Source organism: Balaenoptera borealis (assembly GCF_965194805.1).
Source record: "Balaenoptera borealis genome assembly, chromosome: X".
Lineage (NCBI taxonomy): Eukaryota > Metazoa > Chordata > Mammalia > Artiodactyla > Balaenopteridae > Balaenoptera > Balaenoptera borealis.
The window spans coordinates 87292657-87310932 of NC_138881.1; the positions used below are offsets into that span (position 1 = coordinate 87292657).

Below are 18276 nucleotides of genomic sequence, written 5' to 3' on the forward strand. Positions count from 1 at the left end.
GGTAGCACCTCACACCAGTCAGAATGGCCATCATCAAAAAATCTACAAGCAATAAATGCTGGAGAGGGTGTGGAGAAAAGGGAACCCCCTGCACTGTTGGGAATGTAAATTGATACAGCCACTATGGAGAACAATATGGAGGTTCCTTAAAAAACTGAAAATAGAACTACCATACGACCCAGCGATCCCACTACTGGGCATATACCCTGAGAAAACCATAATTCAAAAAGAGTCATGGGGCTTCTCTGGTGGCACAGTGGTTGAGAGTCTGCCTGCCAATGCAGGGGACACGGGTTTGAGACCTGGTCTGGGAAGATCCCACATGCCATGGAGCAAATAGGCCCATGGGCCACAACTGCTAAGCCTGCGCGTCTCGAGAGTGTGCTCCGCAACAAGAGAGGCCACGATAGTGAGAGGCCCGTGCACCGTGATGAAGAGTGACCCCCGCTTGCCTCAACTAGAGAAAGCCTTCGCACAGAAACAGAGACCCAACACAGTCAAAAATTAAATAAATAAATAATAAAATTAAAAAAAAAAAGAGTTATGTACCACAATTTTCATTGCAGAATGGCCATCTTTAAAATGTCTACAAATAACAAATGCTGGAGAGGATGTGGGTAAAAGGAACCCTCCTACACTGTTGGTAGGCAGGAATGTAAACTGGTACAGCCACTATGGAGAACAGTATGGAAGTTCCTCAGAAAACTGAAAATAGAATTACCACATGGTCCACAATCACACTCCTGGGCCTATACCTGGACAAAACTATTATTCAAAAAGATATATGCATCCCTATGTTCATAGCAGCCCTATTCACAATAGCCAAAACATGGAAGCAACGTAAATGTCCATCAGCAGATGAACGGATAAAGAAGATATGGTACATATATACAATGGAATATTTCTCAGCCATAAAAAGAATGAAATAATGGCATTTGCAGCAACATGCATGGACCTAGAGATTATTATACTAAGTGAAGTATGTTAGAAAAATACAAATACCATATATCATTTATATGTGGAATTTAAAATATGATATAAATAAACTTATTTACAAAACAGAAACAGACTCATAGACATAGAAACAAACTTATGGTTACCAAAGGGGAAAGGGGGTGGGGGAAGGATAAATTAAGAGTTTGGGGGCATTCCCTGGTGGCACAGTGGTTGAGAATCTGCCTGCTAATGCAGGGGACACAGGTTCGAGCCCTGGTCTGGGAAGATCCCACATGCCACGGAGCAACTAGGCCCGTGAGCCACAACTCCTGAGCCTGTGCGTCTGGAGCCTGTGCTCTGCAACAAGAGAGGCCACGATAGTGAGAGGCCCGCGCACCGCGATGAAGAGTGGCCCCCGCTTGCTGCAACTAGAGAAAGCCCTAGCACAGAAACGAAGACCCAACATAGCAATCAATCAATCAATCAATAAATAAATCTTAATAAAAAAAGAGTTTGGGATTTGCAAATCGTATATTACAATATATATAATAAAATGTATATAAAATAGATAAACAACAAGGTCCTACTGTACATCACAGGGAACTATATTCAATATCCTATAATAAACCATAATGGAAAAGAATATGATAAAGAATATATATATGTATAACTGAATCACTTTTGCTCTGCACCAGAAACTAACACAACACTGTAAATCAACTATACTTCAATAAAAATTAAAAATTAAAAAAAGAGTATTTTGTCACGTCATCAGGTATTGCTTAGGAACTGAGACCCAGACAGAGCTTCTGACTCTTGCTCTTGTGTCCCTTATGCAGAGTCAACGTTATGCATTATGTTTCTGTTATAGCTTAACATTCTGAGACTCAAAGAACACTAGAACATCCCAAGCCATACATATGCATCATGTTAATCTACAAGGTCCAAATGTGTTAGGAAATGCACAATGATTGAACTCTATCAGCAACTTGTTGTATTACATAGAAATTGTATTGGATCACATTCATAATGTAAACACGTTTAATTTTCTTTTTGCTGTGACATTTCTGGATGTTTTCTATGGTATAGTTATACAATTGAAATTATGGCAGAGTCATTTCTGCTAAGAAAAGGAAGAGATGGAGTAAAAAAAAATTAACATGTTGAATTTCCAGACACAATTGTTGGGCGCAGCGCATTCACAGGCTTTCTTCTTCTTCTTCGTCTTTTTTTTTCTTTATAGGCTTTCTTCTGAAACACAGATAACAATCCCCTTGTATAGATCAGGAAGTTAAATCTTGTGGATGCTAAGTGAAATTTTCAAGTTTCCACACCTTAAATAAGTGACAGAACAGGAATTTTAACCCATGTTTGCCCATTTCCAAACCCTAAGCTTTTCCACTGCTACTACTACTTAGATGGTAAGCTTTCAGAACTCAAGGACTGTATCATTTGAATTGGCTTGATAAAGTATCCATGCCTGGTCTTACATTTGAGTAGGTATCATGTTACCGTAGGTAACAGGGTCTGGAAAGCTGAAGAAAAGGCCTGTAGTGAAGATATGATTTGGTCTAGCAGTGCCTTAAACTTACTAGGTGTAAAGTAAATATTTGTTGAATGAATAAAAGAAAGAGAGAGAAAGAAATGTATATTTGTTAGTCATCATCAAATTAACAAATAAAAATGAATAACTATCTCATTTTTAAATATGCGATTGAAAGCAGAATTGGGATAATTCTGTACAAGCTGTTTCCAAAAATGCTTTTTGTAAATAAAATAAAGTCTATTTATTTTATGTTGTGAAATGATATTTTTAATAAACATAATACACTGTACACTCACAGAGCTAATGCAAGGTGAAAACTGCAACACCTTTTGTATTGTCTAGAACATAGTAGACTTTGAAGAAGTATTACTCCTGCCTCCTTACCTTTTCTCTCCCATTAAAGATATGATGTTAACATAAATTAAATAGCGAAATTATTATAGAGAATATTTGAAAGTGTAACAACAACAAGTGAAATGTCAATGCATTTTTAATAATCTGTGAGCTTCAGTGTCATTTCTGAGTTGTAGGATGGATTACCTGATGAAATTGGCAAAGGGAAAAATAGCCATTATGCCATTTCCTTTTCTTTCTCTTACATTACCTTCTAGTGGGTCATCAGAGAAATAGTTTCCTCTTGAGTTCAAGAAATAAATGACAGTATTGACTCTCCTGGTTAGAATACTGGAGCAGAAGACCAGGGATCCAGAGAGCTGACCCGTTACCAATTACTGGACCATGGGCACATTTCTTCCTCTCAGATGGCCTCATTTTTAAAATACAAAATACCGTATATTAGGTTGATCAATAAGAAATTGACATTTTTCTTGGTTAGAAATGCTCAAATTTTGACAATTTCATACAGTTCATTTTAATATAACAGTGGTTAGGAGTATGAATTTGCTGTAGTAAAGCCTGGGTTTGAGACTAGTTCCACATCAAACCAGTTGAGTCTCCTATACCTCAAGTTTTTCATCTTTCAAATGGGGATAAGAATAGTATCTACACCCTTATTTGTAATTGAGGATTAAGTGTTATAGTGTAAGTAAAGTGTCAGATACATTGCAAATGCTCAATAAATGTTAGCTACATTTATTGTTGTTGTTGTTGTTGCTATTCCTGACTTTCCAGAGAGCAAATAATGGGGGAAATGTTACTTTTTAGCTACTAAAATGTTTTGTGAAGCAACAATATTAAAACAGGATAAGACTGATGGAAAAATCTAAATAAAATTTAATGGAACAGAATAAAAGTTCAGTCTTAAGAAAGTTTTAAATGTGATAAACTTGGCATTTCTTATCAGTGAGCAACATGGATTATTCTGATAGTGGTATTGGGTCAGTTGGTAAATCTTTCATTAAAAAAACATAACTTTTGATCCTTTTCTCATGCTATAAAATATGAAATTAAAAAACCCACCATGGTACTGATGCAAAAACTATATACAGCTTAGTGGTAAATAATAATAGCAATAATAATAGTAAAAAAAACCCCAGAAACATAGCCAAATTATACAGTATGTATTTTAAGTATTTAGCAATCAAATTCATTAGTAGTTTACAATTAAACAGCAAAGAAATATCATTTACCTCATAGACAGGCAAAAATTAGAATGGTGGATAATGCCAAGTGGTGCTGGGGGTTTATGGGGACCCTCACAAACAGCTGGTAGAAGTACATACTGGTGCACTCATTCTGGAGATCAATATATTGAATAGAAGTGCTTAGTCATAGCAAGGGTACACATGGTCAATGACCCAGCAATTCTGCTCATGGATGTATATCTCAGAGTCAGTTTTTACATAGTTAAGTAAGGGAATATGTATAAGGATATATTTGTGGTGGTGGGAAATTGAAGGTAACTTGTTTGTCTACCACAGGGACAGTGGAAAATACATGTCCATTGTTCAGAATCATTTGTAGTGCTGTTTTCCATTTCTGATACTTAGTCCTTTCTCATCCACAAATCAGCTCTATCATCAAGTCACTGAGCCTCTCTTAGCTTCTGTTTCCTCAACAATAAAAATAAGGGAACTGGATTGATCAAGGGGCCTTATCCTTTTCACATCCACTGGTGTATTATTTCAGTGGACCTTCCATATAAGCTTATGGTTTTGTGCCTCTTTTTGATATTAGGATAATGGACAATAACTGAACAGCTGTTTAAATTAGGGGTTTGTCTCTCTTTAAAAGGAATCTCTTTAAGTTATAATAATAACCAGTTCCTAATTCACTTATTCAGAATTCCATAAATGGAGAGAGCTTAATACAAAGCGTATCTCTGGAAAAACAAAGAAAATGAAAGAGTATAAAATAGTATTTTGCTGGACACTGAAATTTTGCTTGAAATAAAGGTTAGAGAAGACTGCTGTAAAACCCAGTTTATCAGGGTAATGCTTTTTTCTCCTTATTTCCCCTCTTATTTTATATTTTGATCATTTAAAACTTTATTTTTAATTACAAATTACAAATTTATGGTAGTTAAATTGTGAAAAAATATTGATGGTAGTCATTAAAAATTTCAATTCTAGTAGTGTCTGAAGTAAAATATGAAAGTCTAGCCCTTATGACCGATTGTATTATGTAATAATGCCTGTCTACCCTTTGAAAATTCTCATTTAATTCAATGGAACAAACCTGCTTTTTCAGGCCTCTTTCTGCAGCATCTGGCTGAGTCATACTGCTTCAGAGGGTCTCTGCCATGCCAAACTATATCTGCTGAAAAAGAGAAAGAAGAGCTTACATTCAAGTAGAAAAATGAATGGCTCTCTCTTTTCAGGGTCTAAGGCAGAGTGTCTAGAATTGTTTTCTACCTCAGTCATCTGACACTTATATAAACCTTTTACTATTCAGAGGTTTCTCTTGGGGACAAGGCCAATCCATCACCAAAATCAGCAATTTCTGTCCAAGTCATTTGTTTAAGCCCTTCTATGTGTTGGACTCCAAAACATGAAAGTACGAACTTTTCAGTTTCAAGAGAGGTGCTATGCAGGCATCTGCAACATCTTGCAAAGTTCAAGCATCTTTCTCTTTATAAAGAATCTTTGGCAATGAGTGTTCAGGTAATAAGGAGAGCAGGATCCTCTCAGAAAACTCTTGTGACCAGCGGACAGAGCAGTCTCCTTCTGCTGAGGAACTGGGGTGGGAGGGATGAATACATTGGTTCAGTGAGAACTTGGATTAACTCTGGCTAAATGTGGTACTGGCCTGGGGGGTAAAATTTGTTTCATAATAATGATAATACAAGGATTTTAAACCAGTTTTTAATATTTTTCATCAAACTACAACTGTAATTCAGGGCTACTGACTCCAAGTTCTGTGCTCTTGCCATTACCTACCCCCATGCTGTATCACGATGTGCTATGTTTACTATTACTGCTCACTACTGACCGCTCTGAGGAGTATTTACTGTTATTGTGGCCTTAAAGCAGCTGCTCAGTGGAATCTAAGGTCGGCACTTTCTAACAGGACATCAGTACAGCCATGCTCCTTACTTCCCTGAGGCTTTTTTTCCACTTAATTCCAGTTTATGGACTTTAAATTGGTACAACTTTTCTGGGTGGCGGGTGGGGAATTAAATTAAGCATGTGTATACCATTTGAGGCAGCTATTCCATGTCTTGAAATGTACCCTAAGGAAATTGTTAACGATGTTCACAACTGTTTGGAAACAATAACATTCATCAACCTAAATACCTAATTTTGTGTTTTACCACAAACGTAAATTTATTGAAGGATAAAAAGAACACAAAGGATATCTATCAATAAAGGGGTATATGGAAACATACATAAGTGTTCTAGGAACACACAAACACACACTCACAACATCCAGGTTTATTCACAAAAGCCTAAAAAGTACCCATATGGGTTTCAGAGGCACAAAGAGGACAAACTTATAAATGAGCTAGATCTATTCTAAATGCAAAGGTGAAATACCTTATTTAGCAACAGAAAGTTACTGGCTGGCTTTCATCTCACCATTGTTTATTATAAGAAAAATGTATTAGCTGTGTGGTAGGATTATGAAAGATTTATGTTATTTTTATCTTTTTGTATTAATTTTTTCTTTCATGGATAGGTGTTATGAGATAAAACATAAAATTAAAGAATGAAGGCCTATCAACAAAAAATTGCAATGCTTTCATTAGTATAAGTACACAAACTTCTGTAATTTTAACAGCATGCAGAAACTTGTTTGGTATGACCTAAATCAAATTAAATTATAATGAAACTGCAAAAGGGTGAGGACACTCTTTGGTATAGCAAAAATCATCACTAAGAATCCACATTACTTTTGAACTTAAGTAAAAATATAGACATGAAGCCTTAGAGGTGTAACACATTACAATGGTGAAAACAAACAAAACAAAACACAGACATCGTCCTTACACTATTTGAACTTACAGTCTAAAGCCAGCTAAAATGATGACGTGTTGAAGCTGCTCTGATAGGGGAAGTCAGAGTGCTGTGGGAACAGAGCAGAGAGCACAAGTACCTGACTGGTCTTGGGTGTGTTGGGGAGGCTTCCTACAGGAAGTGATGTTTAAGTTGGAACCTGAGGGATAAGAAGGCATTAGCTGGGTAAAGAAAGGGCAAGGCTAATCTGAGACCTTAGCCAGATATAATAGTCAGGAAATACTCTCTGACCTGGTTCATCCCTGGGGAAATCCTGTGTGGAAATCCACTACCCAGCAGTTGGGCATGTCCGGAAAACTGTGTGAAACTTAACAACGCAATTGTAGAAAGTGCCTGAACTCTGCAGTTCATGTCCATGAAAGAAACCAAGAATGAGACTTCCCAAGAATTGTCTCATCTTTAACTCTTTCTATACTATATTAGCAGTGAGCTCCAATCAGGAGAAAGTTACAAATCATTAGTATGTAAAAAAGTGAATGGATGAGTAGCTGAAATGCTCAAAGCATCAGGATATCTCTACTCTACTCCCTTCCTCTTCCAGAGTTCCTAGATTCTTTGGTTTATGCTGGTGGGCTACAATGTCTGAGCCTGGTCACATGTGTAGAGGTAAACACTAACACTAGACAGGTATAGTGGAGTATAGACTATTACAGTTCTGGAGCTCAGGAAAAAGGAAATCAGGAGGCAGAGATTAGGCTGGCAGTAGCTGGCACACTGGAGACATTCAAACACTATGTGATAAATAGAAAGATGAATGAATGAATGAATGAACAAATGACAGATTTTTGGAGACAGCAGAAAATGAAGCTGTTTATCTCTTCATGGTGTTTCCATCCGTATTTGTCTTTTGAAATGGATTGGGATTGTATTATATATCTCCACTCTAATCTGATTTTTAAAATATTATTGATTTTAATTAACAGAAAGTCATTTTTTTCCTTTCATTAAAATTCAGAAAAATACCTTTTGACATTAATGACAGTTGCAGTTTGGATATCATAAAGCAGGAAGTTGAGGAATGAGGGAGCTGCCTATGCTCCATCAACCCGACAGAGCTTTCTGGAAGTCTCCTGGAGCAAGAATATTGCTAAGGAACTCAGTAACTGCCTCAGACTTGAGAAAGGAGGAACCAGAGCCCCAGCCCCAACTTAGGAGGAAATTGTGTGTGTGTGTGTGTGTGTGTGTGTGTGTGTGCATGTGTGTGTAAATATTTGCGGTTATATATTTTAACATATTATACTTTACACATACATTGATTTATTTTGAAATAATAGGATCTTACCACATAGTTTGTAATTAGATTTTTCCCCATTGAAGAGTATATTGTAAACACCTTTCAGTATCAATGCATATATTTTACATTATCGGTTTTGTGATTCAGTTTAAAACCAGCTGTTTTCTGTGTGTTGAATGTACATAAACAATATCATGTGATATTTGTCTTTGTCTGACTTACTTCACTTAGTATGATAATCTCTAGCTCCATTCTTGTTGCTGCAAATGGCATCATTTCATTCTTTTTCATGGCTGAGTAATATTCCATTGTGTATATATACCAATAGACCCTAGTGTTCTTTTGAGGATCATAAACTAGTTGTGAAGCCAGTTGCCAGAGTCTTGGTCAATGATAATGTCATTGTGCAGGTGTATGATTCATGGGACTGGAGGTCTATTTTGAAGAGCAATCCTGTTCTGCATTTTAAATTCTGATGTTGATGAGAAAGGACAGAGGTACACCTCATTACTCCATTATCACTTGAGTATGGAAAAGGGCCCTCCAGTTTAGAAGAAGAGGACACCATAGATAATGTGAGAGAGCAACTAGATGGTGTATCTAAAAGCAAAGGACATACTGCAGTTTCATGGGGACTTAAGTGAACTCTGAATACAGTGCTTAACCGGGTTCTATTCTGCAGTAAAACAATAACCTAAAACTAATTCAGGAGCCTTTAAAGTACCTTCATATCTTTCTCCTAAAGCGGGAATGATACCTGGGGCAATGAGTCCAAGGCCTGTGCCATTAGCAGTAATTAGCTCCAAGCTACTATACATTGATTCCCTATCGTCTCAGACACTTGATTATAATATACATCTCATTTTTCTCCTGAAAAATCTTGTATGGTTGAGAGGCAGGGTAGGTGAAATTCAGATAGGCGAGGTTATAAAGAGGTGAAGGGATTTACCCAAAGTTGTTAGAGAGTTACTGGGTTAAGTCTGGGTTAAGGATCCAGAGAGGTTTCCTGACCTAAGTGGACTCTCTAGAAGCCAAAGTACTGGCTTTGTTCCTATGAGAGGCTTGCTTTTTAAAGGACAAAAAATGATTTTCTGATGTTAACATCCAGTAAGTAAAATAAGAAGACAAGAAAGCACATGGAACATAAGAAGCGTATGTATAATGTTATTTGTTTTTACCTCCCTCCACTCCCACCCCCTAGAATTTCCTGTGCCCTTGAGAAGGGAACTCTGACTTGAAGCAGAAAAATGCTCCCCTTTTCAGGGAGGACATTGGGGATAAAGTACAACAGGGAGTCTAAATTGAATGGGTCACCCTCCCAGGAGTGAGATAAGCCCAAAACTCTCCCAGAAGTCAACCACTCTGTTCTGTCAGAAAGGACTACATAGAAACTCTTCCTTTTATGAGAATTCACTATGCCCAGATCATGGTTAGATCTCAATAAATATTTGTCCAATTTAGTTACATCAGACTGACTCTTCAGTAAGGTTTTTTGGGTCTTAGTCAGCTGTATCCAATGGCAACCCTTCTAATAAAGGTGACCACAAAGTTCCACAAAATCGTGGATCAAAAACCCAGCTTGGCAATATAAGTAGATAGACAAAAAGCAAAAGGAGAAGTAAAACATACAGCTTAACCAGATAATCCACCAAGCTACGACTCTATCCACGAGGAAATCTTGCACAGAAATTTAACCCAACTCAGACGAAAGTGTCTGTTCCTTTGAAGAAATATTTCCAGAATGAATGAATTAATGAGAGAAGTACAGATTCAGGAGTCATCATCAAGAAATAAAAAAGAATTACACAAAAAAGAATTACACTCTTTTGATCTTTTCCTATCCATGATCATTTTTTAAACATATTTTGGATCATAGTGTACATACAGATTCGTAACCTGTTATTAATGTCACAGCAATTACTAGTGTTTCTCCTTATAGAAATTGATGCTTTTCTACGGCAGCGGAGGTAGCCTATTGAGATGATCGCCACCTGCTGGTCAGAACCAGAACGACATCTCTCAATATCTCTAGGAGGCGGCTAAGTAAGGATTTGGGGAGGGAGGGGCCTCTGGTCTGACCCACTAAACAGGGATTGTTCGAGGTTTGAATGGCACAGACAGGCCTTCCTGCAGAATCAGATGCTGCCTGATTCTCTGAGCTCCCCACAGGAAGTTCCACCCCTATCCCATGTAGAGAAAGTAGCCAGAGTGACGGTCCATGAGGGAATGTATATCTGTGTGTGTGTGTGCGTGCATATTTTGTATTTGGGGTCATAGCTTTTAGACACATTTGCTTTATAACATGTACTTACTCATAAACATAGGAGTATTATCAATAATAAATGGAATCATATTGTACACACAGTGTATAATCTGCTTTTATGCTTAATAGTCAATACTGTTCCAAGTGAATATTTCTATAACATTAGTTGCGTGAATCAGATCATTAGATTTGTGTATTAAGGACATCAAATCATAGAGAAATGTATAAATAGAAATGAAACTGCGGTTTACCTTCCTAAGATAAACATTCTTAATAGAGTGCTAATACATTCTGCAAAGGTTTTTATCCCTATACAGTGTACTAGAATATATAAGTACTTTTGTGCAAATATATACACAAAATACATATATATGCACTATATAAATATACAGCTATGCATATCTATTCTTCAGGAAAAAAAGGGGGGACAACACGCTAATCTGCAGCTCTCTTTTTTTTCACTTATGAAATCTTAAGGTTTTAACTTGTATGTCTTTCATTATTGTGTTTGGGTTATTTTTTCATAGGTTTGTTGGGCACTTATATTGCTTTTTATGAAAACTGCAACTAAAAAGGATTATTTATAATGAGGATGACCATGTAATTTATTGTTTGAACTGGGCACTTTTGAGAGTGAAAGGTGCACTATTAAACAATAGACATAAATTGGGAGCATATCAAGTTGTATGGTCACCTTCTGATAAAACATGAATATTAACTCAATGTCTGTAATATATGTGAACAACGTTCCTTCCCATTTTATATTTCATTTTATTTTTTATAACGCAAATGTTTTAAAATCATATTGATTTTTATTATTAAAAACAATATGGTTAATTATAAATGTTTGAAGAATACACTGGGGTGGAGTAATTGGCAATCTTCTGGGAGATTAGATGGAGGGAGCATTCAAAGCCCATGAGGCCACAGGACGCAGAGGGAAAAGCTTGGGTTTTAGTACAATTCCAGGCTTAGAGTGCCTGGTCTGTAATTTACAATATTACTGACCTGAAAATTCTGGCTTGAGCTGTAGGTTAGGAAGAGGATAGTAATCTCTAACTTGAATGTTTATTTTCAGGATTAAAGGAGATGAGATATGAAATCACTATGATATAGAATGTTTGATGAATGTTCATTTCCATTTCCCAGGTCACCCTCCCAGTGTTTAAAAACCTGAGCCTCTGGCAGACTCCGACTCACTGCTTCAGGGATGAGCCAATGGATGTGGCCCAACACCCAAGTCTCTTGGCACAAAGGGTGGAACTTCATCTCCTCTGTCATCTTCCTCACACGGTGGGGTGGTGAGTGAGTACCCGCGGGACTATTGCAGGGAGTGTGATCCAACCATTTCTCCAGCCCTGGAAGCCCATCTTCTAAAAGGGCAGCTGCTGCTCTCTGTACATTGTGGAGAGGGCAAGAGCTGGAACCTCATTCCTGCCTCTTACCAGATGTGTGACTCTGGAAAATTTTTTAGTCCCTCTGAACCTGAATTCATCTGCTCTAAAATGGGAAAAAATTAATACCTTTTCCACAGAGATGTTGTGTGGGGAAAATGAGAAAACTTAAAAGAAATATTTGCGCATTGTATGAGACTTCAACAAATGTTTGTCTTGCCCACCGTGACTCCTCTCCACCATGAAAGAGACTGACATAAAACAAAGAGCAGAATTGTCAGAGAGAACATTTGGAAATGTAGCAACAAGAAATGAAATGTTTAAATATTTACATAATGTATGAAGTTGAGTGCCATTTCTGTGCTGTGGGATCTGAGGAAGTTAGGGAAAGGAAAGACAGTCATTGCACTGTTTCCTTTTATTCCATGTGATTTCCTGTCCCTGTTACTTCACTTTCTGTTTGAACATCCAAAGAAACAGTTTTCCACTAAGCCCTGGAAAGAGGAGACGGTACAGAGGAATCAAGCATAATAACGGAGCTCAGGACCTTACATGAGTCATTTTCCCTGTGTCGTCCTCATCTCTAATATGGGGTCACACAAAATATAACTATGGATAGGGGTTTGGGCCCTGGGTACTATTATTTTCAGGTTACATGATATTTGGCAAATTGCTTAACTTTTCTCAGCCCCATTAAAACAATCTTGCAAATGGCTATTACAATGGCAACAGCTCATTAGGTTGTACTGAAAATTAAATGAGAAAGTGCATGTAAAGCATTTAGTAAAATGTCTGGCACTAAGTGCGCCATAAATTTTATCTTCATATTCTTTTATTATTAGCCTTCTCAAGCCAATCAGAAGAAGGATAAAGGGCTTGTGGCTGGGGAGGGATGTAGAGTATCACCTTAGATGACGAGATTCCATGGAGACGCAGAATTTTTTTAACATCTTTATTAGAGTATAATTAATTTACCATGGTGTGTTAGTTTCTGCTGTATAACATATACATATATCACCATATCTCCTCCCTCTTGTGTCTGCCTCCCATCCTCCCTATCCCACCCCTCTAGGTGGTCAGAAAGCACTGAGCTGATCTCCCTGTGCTATGCAGCTGCTTCCCAGTAGCTATCTATTTTACATTTGGTAGTGTGTATATGTCCATACCACTCTCTCACTTCATCCCAGCTTACCCTTCCCCCTCCCCGTGTCCTCAAGTCCATTCTCTATGTCTGCGTCTTTATTCCTGTCCTGCCCGTAGGTTCTTCATAACCATTTTTTTTTAGATTCCAAATATATGTGTTAGCATATGGTATTTGTTTTTCTCTTTCTGACTTACTTCACTCTGTATGACAGACTCTGGGTCCATCCACCTCACTACAAATAACTCAATTTCGTTTCTTTATATGGCTGAGTAATATTCCATTGTATATATGTGCCACATCTTCTTTATCCATTCATCTGTCGATGGACACTTAGGTTGCTTCCATGTCATGGCTACTGTAAATAGAGGTGCAATGAACATTGTGGTACAAGACTCTTTTTGAATTATGGTTTTCTCAGGGTATATGCACAGTAGTGGGATAGCTGGGTCATATGGTAGTTCTATTTAGTTTTTTAAGGGACCTCCATAATGTTCTCCATAGTGGCTGTATCAATTTACATTCCCACCAACAGTGCAAGAGGGTTCCCTTTTCTCCATACCCGCTCCAGCATTTCTTATTTGTAGATTTTCTGATGATGCCCATTCTAACAGGAGTGAGGTGATACCTCTTGTAGTTTTGATTTGCATTTCTCTAGTAATTAGTGATGTTGAGCAGCTTTCCATGTGCTTCTTGGCCATCTGTATGTCTTCTTTGGAGAAATGTCTATTTAGGTCTTCTGCCCATTTTTGGATTTAGTTGTTTATTTTTTTAATATTGACCTACATGAGCTGTTTATATATTTTGGAGATTAATCCTTTGTCCATTGATTCATTTGCAAATATTTTCTCCCATTCTGAGGGTTGTCTTTTTGTCTCGTTTGTAGTTTCCTTTGCTGTGCAAAAGCTTTGAAGTTTCATTAGGTCCCATTTGTTTATTTGTGTTTTTATTTCCATTACTCTAGGAGGTGGATCAAAAAAGATCTTGCTGTGATTTATGTCAAAGAGTGTTCTTCCTATGTTTTCCTCTAAGAGTTTGATAGCGTCCAGTCATACATTTCGGTCTCTAATCTATTTTGAGTTTACTTTTGTGTATGGTGTTAGGGAGTGTTCTAATTACATTCTTTTACATGTAGCTGTCCAGTTTTCCCAGCACCACTTATTGAAGAGACTGTCTTTTCTCCATTGTACATCCTTGCCTCCTTTGTCATAGATTAGTTAACCATAGGTGCGTGGGTTTACCTCTGGGCTTTCTATCCTGTTCCATTGATCTGTGTTTCTGTTTTTGTGCCAGTACCATATTGTCTTGATTACTGTAGCTTTGTAGTATAGTCTGAAGTCAGGGAGTCTGGTTCCTCCAGCTCCATTTTTTTTCCCTCAAGACTGCTTTGGCTATTCGGGGTCTTTTGTGTCTCCATACAAATTTTAAAATGATTTGTTCTAGTTCTGTAAAAAATGCCATTGGTAATTTGATAGGGATTGCATTGAATCTGTAGATTGCTTTGGGTAGTATAGTCATTTTCACAATGTTGATTCTTCCAATCCAAGAACATGGTATATCTCTCCATCTGTTGGTATCATCTTTAATTTCTTTCATCAGTGTCTTATAGTTTTCTGCATACAGGTCTTTTGTCTCCCTAGGTAGGTTTATTCCTAGGTATTTTATTCTTTTTGTTGCAGTGGTAAATGGGAGTGTTTCCTTAATTTCTCTTTCAGATTTTTCATCATTAGTGTATAGGAATGCAAGAGATTTCTGTGCATTAATTTTGTATCCTGCAACTTTACCAAATTCATTGATTAGCTCTAGTAGTTTTCTGGTGGCATCTTTAGGATTCTCTATGTATAGTACCATGTCATCTGCAAACAGTGAAAGTTTTACTTATTTTTGTCCAATTTGTATTCCTTTTATTTCTTTTTCTTCTCTGATTGCCATGGTTAGGACTTCCAAAACTATATTGAATAATAGTGGTGAGAGTGGATATCCTTGTATTCTTCCTGATCTTAGAGGAAATGCTTTCAGTTTCTCACCATTGAGAATGATGTTTGCTATGGGTTTGTCATATATGGCCTTTATTATGTTGAGGTAGTTTCCCTCTATCACCACTTTCTGGAGAGTTTTTATCATAAATGGGTGTTGAATTTTGTCAAAAGCTTTTTCTGCATTTATTGAGATGATCATATGGTTTTTATTCTTCAATTTGTTAATATGGTGTATCACATTGATTGATTTATTTATATTGAAGAATCCTTGCACCCCTGGGATAAATGCCACTTGATCATGGTGTATGATCCTTTTAATGTGCTGTTGGATTCTGTTTGCTAGGCTATTGTTGAGGATTTTTGCATCTATGTTCATCAGTGCTATTGGTCTGTAGTTTTCTTTTTGTGTGTGTGACATCCTGCCTGGTTTTGGTATCAGGGTGATGGTGGCCTCGTAGAATGAGTTTGGAAGTGTTCCTCCCGCTGCTATATTTTGGAAGAGTTTGAGAAGGATAGGTGTTAGTTCTTCTCTAAATGTTTGATAGAATTCGCCTGTGAAGCCACCTAGTCCTGGACTTTTGTTTGTTGGAAGGTTTTTAATCACAGTTTCAATTTCAGTGCTTGTGATTGGCCTGTTTATTTTCTATTTCTTCCTGGTTCAGTCTCCGAAGGTTGTGCTTTTCTAAGAATTTGTCCATTTCTTCCAGGTTGTCCATTTTATTGGCATACGGTTGCTTGTAGTAATCTCTCATGATCCTTTGTATATCTGCAGTGTCAGTTGTTACTTCCCCGTTTTCATCTGTAATTCTGTTGATTTCAGTCTTCTCCCTTTTTTTTCTTGATGAGTCTGGCTAATGGTTTATCAATTTTGTTTATCTTCTCAAAGAACCAGCTTTTATTTTTATTGATCTTTGCTATTGTTTTCTTCATTTCTTTTTCATTAATTTCGGATCTGATCTTTATGATTTCTTTCCTTCTGCTAACTTTGGGGTTTTTTTTGTTCTTTCTCTAACTGCTTAAGGTGTAAGGTTAGGTTGTTTATTTGAGATGTTTCTTGTTTCCTGAGGTAGGATTGTGTTGCTATAAACTTCCCTCTTAGAACTGCTTTTGCTGAATCCCATAGATTTTGGGTGGTCGTGTTTTCATTGTCATTTGTTTCTAGGTATTTTTTGAATTCCTCTTTGATTCCTTCAGTGATCTCTTGGTTATTAAGTAGTGTATTGTTTAGCCTACATGTGTTTGTATTTTTTGCAGAATTTTTCCTGTAATTGATATCTAGTCTCATAGCATTGTGGTTGGAAAAGATACTTGATATGATTTCAGTTTTCTTAAATTTACCAAGGCTTGATTTGTGACCCAAGATATGATCTATCCTGGAGAGTGTTCCATGAGCACTTGAGAAGAAAGTGTATTCTGTTGTTTTTGAGTGGAATGTCCTATAAATATCAATTAAGTCCATCTTGTTTAATGTATCATTTAAAGCTTGTGTTTCCTAATTTATTTTCATTTTGGATGATCCGTCCATTGGTGATAGTGGGTTGTTAAAGTCCCCTATTACTATTTTGTTACTGTTGATTTCCCCTTTATGGCTGTTAGCATTTGCCTTATGTATTGAGGTGCTCTTATGTTGGGTGCATAAATATTTACAATTGTTATATCTTCTTCTTGGATTGATCCCTTAATCATTATGTAGTGTCCTTCTTTGTCTCTTGTAATAGTCTTTATTTTAAAGTCTATTTTGTCTGTTACGAGAATTGTTAATCCAGCTTTCTTTTGATTTCCATTTGCATGGAATATCTTTTTCCATCCTCTCACTTTCAGTCTGTATGGGTCTCTAGGTCTGAAGTGGGTCTCTGGTAGACAACATATATATGGGTCTTGTTTTTGTATGTATTCAGCCAATCTGTGTCTTTTTGTTGGAGCATTTAATCCATTTACTTTTAAGGTAATTATCAGTATGTATGTTCTTATTACCATTTTTAAAATTGTTTTGGGTGTGTTATTGTAGTTCTTTTCCTTCTCTTGTGTTTCCTGCCTAGAGAAGTTTCTTTAGCATTTATTGTAAAGCTGGTTTAGTGGTGCTGAATTCTCTTAGCTTTTGCTTGTCTGTAAAGGTTTTAATTTCTCCATCAAATCTGAATGAGATCCTTGCTGGGTAGAGTAATCTTGGTTGTAGGTTCTTCCCTTTCATCACTTTAAATATGTCCTGTCACTCCCTTCTGGCTTGCAGTGTTTCTGCTGAAAGATCAGCTGTTAACCTTATGGGGATTCCCTTGAATGTTATTTGTTGCATTTCCCTTGCTGCTTTTAATATTTTTTGTTTATATTTAATTTTTCATAGTTTGATTAATATGTGTTTTGGCATGTTTCTCCTTGGATTTATCCTGTATGACACTCTCTGCGCTTCCTGGAGTTGATTATTTCATTTCCCATATTAGCGAAATTTTCAACTATAATCTCTTCGAATATTTTCTCAGTCTCTTTTGTTTCCCTCTTCTTCTTCTGGGACCCTTATAATTTGAATGTTGTTGCATTTAATGTTGTCCCAGAGGTCTCTGAGACTTTTCTCAATTCTTTTCATTCTTTTCTTTTTATTCTGCTCTGTGGTAGTTACTTCCACTATTTTATCTTCTAGGTCACTTATCCATTCTTCTTCTTCAGTTATTCTGCTCTTGATTCCTTCTAGAGAATTTTTAATTTCATTTATTGTGTTGTTCATCATTCTTTGTTTGCTCTTCAGTTCTTCTATGTCCTTGTTAAACGTTTCTTCTGTGTTCTCCATTCTATTTCCAAGGTTTCCAAGATTATGGATCATCTTTACTATCCTTATTCTGAATTCTTTTTCAGGTAGACTGCCTGTTTCCTCTTCATTTGTTTGGTCTGGTGAATTTTTACCTTGCTCCTTCATCTGCTGTGTATTTCTCTGTCTTCTCATTTTGCTTAACTTACTGTGTTTGGGGTCTCCTTTTTGCAGGCTGCAGGTTCGTAGTTCCCATTGTTTTTGGTGTCTGCCCCCAGTGGGTAGGATTAGTTCAGTGGGTTATGTAGCCTTCCTGGTGGAGGGGACTGGTGCCTGTGTTCTGGTGTATGAGGCTGGATCTTGTCTTTCTGGTGGGCAGGACCATGTCTGGTGGTGTGTTTTGGGGTGTCTGTTACCTTATTATGATTTTAGGCAGCCTCTGTGCTAAGGGGTGGGGTTGTGTTCCTGTCTTGCTAGTTGTTTGGCATAGGTTGTCCAGCACTGTAGCTTGCTGGCTATCGAGTGGAGCTGGGTCTTAGTGTTGAGACGGAGATCTCAGGGAGAGCTTTCATCGTTTGATATTACGTGGAGCCAGGAAGTCTCTGGTGGGCCAATGTCCTGAACTTGG

General features: G+C 37.2%; 2 long non-coding RNA genes across 2 annotated transcripts in view; both read right to left on the bottom strand.

The window, feature by feature from the left end:
- The window catches only part of LOC309620825, a 266826-nt gene that overhangs the window by 209240 nt on the left and 39310 nt on the right, over positions 1-18276 (bottom strand). The gene's annotated exons all lie outside the window — the stretch shown is intronic.
- Positions 1663-12786, bottom strand: LOC309620828. Its single transcript, XR_014239676.1, has 2 exons — positions 6886-12786; positions 1663-5197 (listed from the first exon to the last, which is right to left on the bottom strand). It is a non-coding gene; the product is annotated as an uncharacterized lncRNA (long non-coding RNA).